Source organism: Colobus angolensis, unplaced genomic scaffold (genome assembly GCF_000951035.1).
Source record: "Colobus angolensis palliatus isolate OR3802 unplaced genomic scaffold, Cang.pa_1.0 Scaffold89, whole genome shotgun sequence".
NCBI classification, from domain to species: domain Eukaryota; kingdom Metazoa; phylum Chordata; class Mammalia; order Primates; family Cercopithecidae; genus Colobus; species Colobus angolensis.
Window position 1 is genome coordinate 2624145 of NW_012122820.1, and position 8091 is coordinate 2632235.

The 8091-nt window shown below is 40.8% G+C and overlaps 1 protein-coding gene across 2 annotated transcripts in view; it reads left to right on the forward strand.

The window, feature by feature from the left end:
• Nucleotides 1–8091, forward strand: part of ADIPOR2 (adiponectin receptor 2) — a 102874-nt gene that overhangs the window by 59061 nt on the left and 35722 nt on the right. The gene's annotated exons all lie outside the window — the stretch shown is intronic.

Consider the following 8091-nt stretch of genomic DNA (forward strand, 5'->3'; position numbering starts at 1 on the left):
TGGGATTACAGGCATGAGCCACTGCCTTCAGTTCTTTAATCATGGTTTCCTTTAGTTCCCTGAACACATTTATAATGGTTAAAGTCTTTTCTGTTAAATTTGACATCTTGTTTCTCATCATTTTTTATTGCCTGCTTTCCCATCCCTTAGCGTATGGACTAGACTTTTCTGTTTACATGCCTCATAATTTTTTGTTGGAAACTGAACATGTTAGATAATACATTATAACAGTTCTGGGCCCTGGTTCCTTTTCCTCCAGGGCTTGTTACTGTTATTTGCTCGGTATTTGTTTAGGGACTAACTGGATTCATTTAGTGCAGTTGGTTTCCCTCCTTAGTGTTCAGCCTCTGCTACTGTCCTCTGGAAGGCGTAATTACGGATATGCCCTCAGTTAGGATGGGTTGATAGTGCTTTTGGTAGGGCTCTCTCCTTTTCTTTCCTGGAACACACCCAGTTGTTAAACTCCACTAATTGCTGGCTGATTGCTCCAATCAATCAGTTGACTGATTTCAACCAATGCCCTGGGGTAAAATGTTCTATAGACTAATCCAAATTCTGACTCATTTGAAGGAATAGTTTCCGAGGTCAGTGTTTAATTTTTGGTCTGATTGTACCAGATACAGTATTCCCTGGTTCACTTCTGCAAACTGACCTACAGTTTAGCCTGTATCTTGATTGTCTAATTGCATGTATCTTGATTATCTTCCCAATTGCCTTTCTACCTCTGCTGTTCTTTAGAGCACCTTTAGGCCTTGACTTCATGCTGTGTTGCAAATGAAGTCAGGGTCTTTGGGAAGAGATTAGGTGCTGTTTTTTTGTTTTTGTTTTTGTTTTGCTTTTTAATCTGCTTCTCACCCCAGGCAAACAGTCTGAGCTTGGACTTTAGAGGTGTGGGAGTGGGAACAATGACAAGTTTCTCTCTGAGTGACATGCCACTCTAGAAGATGAGTGCTCAGTGGGAGGTAAGCAGTAGCCTGGGGTCCTCCTGGTATGGAACCACCACCTCAAGAGCAGGGTCCAGAACGATTGGGGTTTCATTATTCTCAGTGTGCCCGGCCCTAGGTAGAGCCTTCATTCCACAAGTGGGAGTTTGGCAGAAGGGTGCCTCCACTGCTAAACTGGGTTCGTGAAGGACTTCGCCTTCAGCAGTAGGTAGCTGGGGAAGGATGGGAAGTACTGATGTCTTGTATCTCTGGAGAGGAAATCCCGTTGTCTGGGTGCTGGGGGCAGAGGGAGTCCTGTGTTCTTGCCTGCCTCAGTAGAGTGGAGTCTTCTTTTCTGAGCTAGGGGAGAATGGGAAGGAAAAAAGAGGTTCAGATACCACAGACTCTTCCCTTTCTTACTGAATTTTCTGTATGTTCTTGAGTAGATGTTTCTTCATTTGCTATTTGCCTTTTGGACCATTTCCGGAGGTTTTTGGTTTTTAAAAATAGTTTTTACAAGTTTCTCTTGGGAACAAGCCAGTGGAACCCTTTACACTGTCATTTATGCCAGAAGTCACTCTCCTTGTTGTTACCATTCTTAAATTTTAGTCATTCTGATTAGGTTTGTAGTAACATTGCATTGTGTTTTTAATTTGCATTTTGTCTGTTGCCAAGGCTGGAGTGCAGTGGCATGATCAGAGCTCCCTGCAGCCTCAGAACTCCTGGGCTCAAGTAATCCTCCCACCTCAGCCTCCTGAGGAACTAGGACTGTAGGCGTGTGCCACAGTCCCCCACCCGGCTAATTGTTTTAGTTTTTCTTTTTTAAGAGATGGGGTCTTGCTGTGTTGCCCATACTGGTCTCGAACTCCTGGCCTCAAGCTGTCTTCCCATAGCACTTGGATTACACGTGTGAGCCACCATGCCCAACCTGTGTTGAACATCTTTCCATATGATGATCTGCCATTGGTATATCCTCTTTGGTGAAATGTTTCTCATGTTATTTTCCATTTTATGGTTGGATTTTTTTTGGTGCTGTTTAGTTTGGAGAGTTCTTTATATAGCTTAACAGGATCATTCTTTTTTTTTTTTTGAGATGGAGTCTCGCTCTGTCGCCAGGTTGAATGCAGTGGCGTGATCTTGGCTCACTGCAATCTCTGCCTCTCGGGTTCAAGCAATTTTCCTGCCTCAGCCTCCCCAGTACCAGGATTACAGGCATGTGCCACTGCACCCAGCTAATTTTTGTATTTTTAGGAGAGACAGGGTTTCACCGTGTTGGCCAGGATGGTCTCGATCTCTTGACCTCATGATCCACCCACCTCGGCCTCCCAAAGTATTGGGATTACAAGTGTGAGCCACTGCGCCTGGCCTTTAACAGGATCTTTCACGGAAAAGTTCATTTTGATGAAACCCAGTTTATCAGTTTTTCCTGCTAGAGATTGTGCTTTGATTTTAAGTCTCAGAACTCTACCTAGCTCTAGATTTTCCCCTGTGTTTTTAATAAAAGTTAACTCTTTAAAAAATAAAAGTATGGTTTTGCGTTTTACTTTTTTTTTTTTTTGAGACGGGGTCTCGCTCTGTCGCCCAGGCTGGAGTGCAGTGGCGCGATCTTGGCTCACTGAAATCTCCACCCTCGGAGTTCAAGCGGTTCTCCTGCCTCAGCCTCCCGAGTAACTGGGACTACAGGCGCCGCCACCACGTCTGGCTAATTTTTTGTATTTTTAGTAGAGACGGGGTTTCACGGTGTTAGCCAAGGATGGTCTTGATCTCCTGACCTTGTGATCCGCCCTCCTTGGCCTCCCAAAGTGCTGGGATTACAGGCCTGAGCCACCGCGCCCGGCCTGAGTTTTACATTTAAGTCTATGATCCATTTTGAGTTAATTTTTGTATGAAGTGTGACCTAAATTTGTAGGTTGAAGTTTTTTTTTTGAAGTTTTTTGCCTATGGATGTTCAATTATTTCAGCACCATTTATTGAAAAGGTTATCCTTCCATTATTGAATTGCTTTGGATATTTGTAAATGTGTTTAGGGAAAAACTCCTCAAACTGTGTTTTTTCTCTACTGTCATACCACAGCAGTAATCAACACAGAAGACGACTTCTGGGATCACATGCATGGGGTTGTTTTCCCCACACACCAAGCAGCAGACACCAGCTTGAGTGTCCTCTAATTCAGTTCGACACTTTCTCCGGGTCATTGATGTCAGATCCCACAGGTTGAGGGCTCCGTACCCAAGACTGCTGCCCCAGGACACCCACCAGTCGTAAGTCGGGGCATCCAGAACTTCTGACCAACCAACTTCAAGTTGGGGTTCCCATGGCCCCCTCTTTGGGTTCATTAATTTGCTGGACTGGCACACAGAACTCAGGGAAACATTTATTTACGTTTACTGGTTTATTATAAAGAGTATTGCAAAGGTTACAGATGAAGGGACGTGCAGGGCTACGTATGGGGGAAGGGGCGTGGAACTTTCATGTCCTCCCTGGATGCTCCACCCACCAGGAACCTGTGTGTGTTCAGCTGTCTTGAAGTTCACTGAACCCTGTCCTCTTGGATTTTTATGGAAGCTTCATGACATCAGCATCCCTACCCCAAGGGCATAGGATGGGACCCTACACGAGAGAGTTTTAAGATCCGCAATCAAAAAGGCAGGGGAACATTAAGCGTGGAAGGAGGGCAGGAGAAAGTCAGAGTTCTGCCTCTGAGGCCTAACACTTCCAACATTATTATGAAAGACTGGAGTAAAGGCTATGGGAGTTAAAGCCAGGAACTGTGGATGAAGACCAGTAAATATCATAGTACTACAATAAAATAACAGGCATACTTGTGTGGCCATTTCTGGGTTCTCTGTTCTGTTCTGTTACTCTGTTTGTGTGTTGTTTTGCCGATACCAACACAGTCTTGACTAGCCATGTAGTTGGGCTTCAGTGAGGTCTTCTTTTTTGATTGTTTTAGCTATTTTGGAGCTTTGCCTTCATGTAAGTTTTATGAGTTTTTACCTAGAAAAATCCTTGGTGGGATCTTGATAGGAATTGTATTAACCTATAGAACAATTTGGAGAGAATTGACATCTTTACTGAGTCAGTATATTGCTGAGAACATAGTATAATATATTGCTATTTGTTTAGGGTTTTTGTTGTTGTTGTTTTTTGAGAAGTGGGGTCTCATGCTATTAGTTCACTGCAGCCTCGAACTCCTGGACTCAAGCAATTCTCTCACCACATTCTCTTGAGTACCTAGACTACACAGGTGCATGCCACCAAACTCAGCTAACTTTACAATTTTTTTTTTTTTTAGTGACATGGTCTTGTTGCCCAGGCTGGTCTCAAACTCCTGGTCTTGAAGTGATCCTCTTGCCTCAGTCTCTTGTATTTGTTTAGATTTCTGATTTCTTCCATCAGCATTTTGGAATTTTTAGCGTACAGAGCCTATACATATTTTGCTAAGTGTATACTTAAAGTATTTAATTTTTTATGGAGCAGATGTAAATGGTATTGTTTAAAATTTCAGTTTCTACATGTTTATTGTTAATATATAGAAAAGTAAATGATGGCTGGGCACAGTGGCTCATACCTTTAATCCCAGCACTTTGGGAGGCCAACGTGAGAGGATCACTTGAGTTCAGGAGTTCAAGACCAGCCTCGGCAACATAGCGAGACTCCATCACTACAAAAAATTGAAAAAAAAAAAGGCCAGGTATGGTGGCATGCACCTGTAATCCTGGGTACTTGGGAGGTGGAGGGCAGGAGGATTCCTTGAGCCCAGGAGTTCAAGGTTACGGTGAGGTATCATTGCACCATTGCACTCCAGCCTGGGCAACAGTGAGACCCTGTGTCTCTAGAAAAAAAAGAAAAGTGATTGATATTTGAGTGTTGATGTTGAATTCTTGCTGAACTCATTATTTCTAGAATTTTTTTTTTTGTAGATCCTCAGTAACATTTGAAGATTTGTTTTGAAGTGTTTTATCTTTTTTCTATTGAGATATATTCTTCTTTCATAATGACCAAATATTGTGGGGTTTTAGGATCAAGGCTGTTGAAATCCATATGTCAATTTTATGCCCAATCACATTGATGATTTTTCTCATTTGTAAATTTTTCTTTAGTTGATTCTCCTGGGCTTTATAGAAGAAAGAGTCATATAATCTGCAGATAGTTACAGTTTACCTTTTTTTTTCTCCTTCCAATTTTTATACTCATTTTTTCTCCTCATTTAATTATCTAAGACTTCCAAGATAGAGTTAAATAATGCTGGTAATACCATCTTCTGACTATTTAGACTCTTAGGCTTGTTTGCTTTTTTTTTTTTCCTCCTCAAGGCATTGCATGCTTGTAGGAATTCTTTTTATTTCAGTAGGTAGAATGCAAATAAAGTAAAACATATAGTAAATTTCAGTTCTCTAGTGTGTTCTAGTATTGGAATATTCTGTTTTGTTAAATTTATGGGAACCTGAAGGTTGACATACTTTTACTTCAACAGTTCTATTGTTGAAAGTCAGTATCATAGGCCTTCCTGCTTTCTGTAGAGCGGTGAATATTTTATTTCTTTGTAGATTTTGCGGCACTTTATTTTCTTCATTCTCGTTTTGTCATACTTGTGAATTTAGAAAACATTATTGATAGGAATGTCTATTGATCTCAGGACTTTACTGGAGAGTTGATTTTCTTCTTTTTATTTTAAGGAGGATCCTTAAAAATTATTGGGGAATCTTATTTCTTGTCATTTGATTTCTTTTTCTGAGATGAGAATTACAAAACAATTCTAACTAATAGAGCATTTCAGTTTTTCTTTTTCTTTTTTATTACGAGACAGGGTCTTTGCTTTGTTACTCAGGCTGGAGTGTAGTAATGCCATTAGAGCTCAGTGCAACCTTGAACTCCTGGGCTCAAGCGATCCTCCCACTTCAGCCTCTTGCGTAGCTAGGACTACAGCTACTAGCCACGTGCCACCATACCCGGCTAATTAAAAAAAATTGTTTTTTGGTAGAGGTGGGTCTCACTTTGTTGCCCAAGCTGGTTTTGAACTGCTGGGCTCAAGTGATCCTCCTGCCACAGCTACCCAAAGTGCTAGGATTACAGGTGTGAGCCACTGTGCCTGCCCGAGCATGTATTTATAGTCATAAATGAGCAACTCTCCTCCATATATAGCTCCTGCTGATGAGAAGTTTGGTGTGGTGATATTTTTCTTTTTTCTTTTTGAGACGGAGTTGCCAGACTGGAGTGCAGTGGCGTGATCTCGGCTCACTGCAACCTCTGCCTCCCGGGTTCGAGCAGTTCTCCTGCCTCAACCTCCCGAGTAGCTGGGATTACAGGCACGTGCCACCACACCCAGCTAATTTCTTATATTTTTAGTAGAGACTGATTTTTTGTATTTTTAGTAGAGGGTTTCACTATGTTGGCCAGGATGGTCTAGATCTTCTGACCTTGTGATCCACCTGTCTTGGCCTCCCAAAGTGCTGGGATTACAGGTGTGAGCCACCGCTCCTGGCCTCTTGTTTTTTTTTTTTTTTTTTTTTTGGCTCACTGCAACCTCCGCCTCCCGGACTCAAGTGATCCTCTCACCTTGGCCTCCCTGAGTGCTGGGATTACAGGCATGAGCCACTGTGCCTGACCTAGTGTGGTGATATTTCAAGAATACTTTACAAAGCTTTATTCTACTTGCTACAGCTTGAGCATCAAGATCCTGACTCTGTAGTTTTCTTGTGATGTAAACCAACTACCTTTAGGGTTCATTTTCTTATCTTTTACTCACCCCAGTCTTAATTTTGTTGCACAGTGGAAAGCACATGAACTTCATGAGGTTCAGAAACTGGGTATAACACAGCTGCTTCTCTTTGAATCCTAATGACCTTGAATAAGTTATCCAATCTCTAATCCTCAAAATGGAGGATAATAATACCTCAGAGGGCTATATTTAAAGATGCATGAAATACCACATGTAAATTATCTGGTACAGAATTTACCTTTGTTTATTCTCAGTAAATGTTTGCTGCCTCTGTTGATTCTCAGTAAATGTTTGCTGCCTCTCCCCTGAAACAAAATGAAATGGTGTGTGTGAATAGCTTTGTGAGCTTTAAATAATACAATTAAATAGAAGGCATTATTAGTTCTGTTTCTTCTTTCAGAAATGGGCATTAACAACATAATTTATAATCTCAGTAGTATTATGTGCTTGGCCAGGTATATGCCCAGGTTTGGTATTCTTTAGATTTTTGTTTCTTCTTGCCCTACATACTTTGAAAGCCCTTCGAGAAATCCTGTAGCAAACTCACATGAATTGTGAAACCAACAGTTGACTAATTTTTACTCTAATTCTATTTCTTTGACTAATTCTTAGTTTGTGTATCCATATATATGAACACTAATCCACCTATTACCTTCTTTTTATGGTGTCTAGGTTCTCCTACTTTGCCCTACTTCTCCTTTCCCCACTAAGAACTTTGAACCATATGGAATTTATTAGCTAGCATATACCCTGGTGTCTTCCTGTTTTGGTATTTCTGGTTAATAATCCTTAATTGGATATTCAACTAATTGTCTAAAATAAGCTTACATCCATGAGTTAAGAGGTAGAGTGCCAAGGACTTGAAAAGCTTGAACTCCTAAGACTTACTTGCTGCAGTCCAGTTTAGAGAGAAATTAATGATTTCTGAAAATGTTCTTAGCACTCAAGAGCATTGAAGTGTTATCACATATTCATTAAACATTTGTATGCATAGCACTTTCTGGTAACCCAGATGGATGTAAAATGTGTATGTTTTGGTCCTGAGTTTCTTCCTTCTAGGATAGTCTAGTTAGAGTTCAGAATAACTCAAAAAAGTTGAAATGTAAGGCATTAAGCCTTTTGAATACAAAATATTATCGATAATATGTGCTTATAAATTTGAAGACTTTGTCCTCTTTATTTTTTGTAAAGTGTGGTGAATTTTGTTTTCCTTTACCTGTGAACTAGAAATAAAAATACCCTGTAGGGTCATTGTGATGTTTAAATGAGATTGGTAACGTAAAGCCCAGTTATAATATATAAACCTACATATATTCTTTCTAATATATACAATTAGTATTTAGAATTCTAATTTCTTTTTTTTTTTTTTGAGACGGAGTCTCGCTCTGTGGCCCAGGCTGGAGTGCAGTGGCCGGATCTCAGCTCACTGCAAGCTCCGCCTCCCGG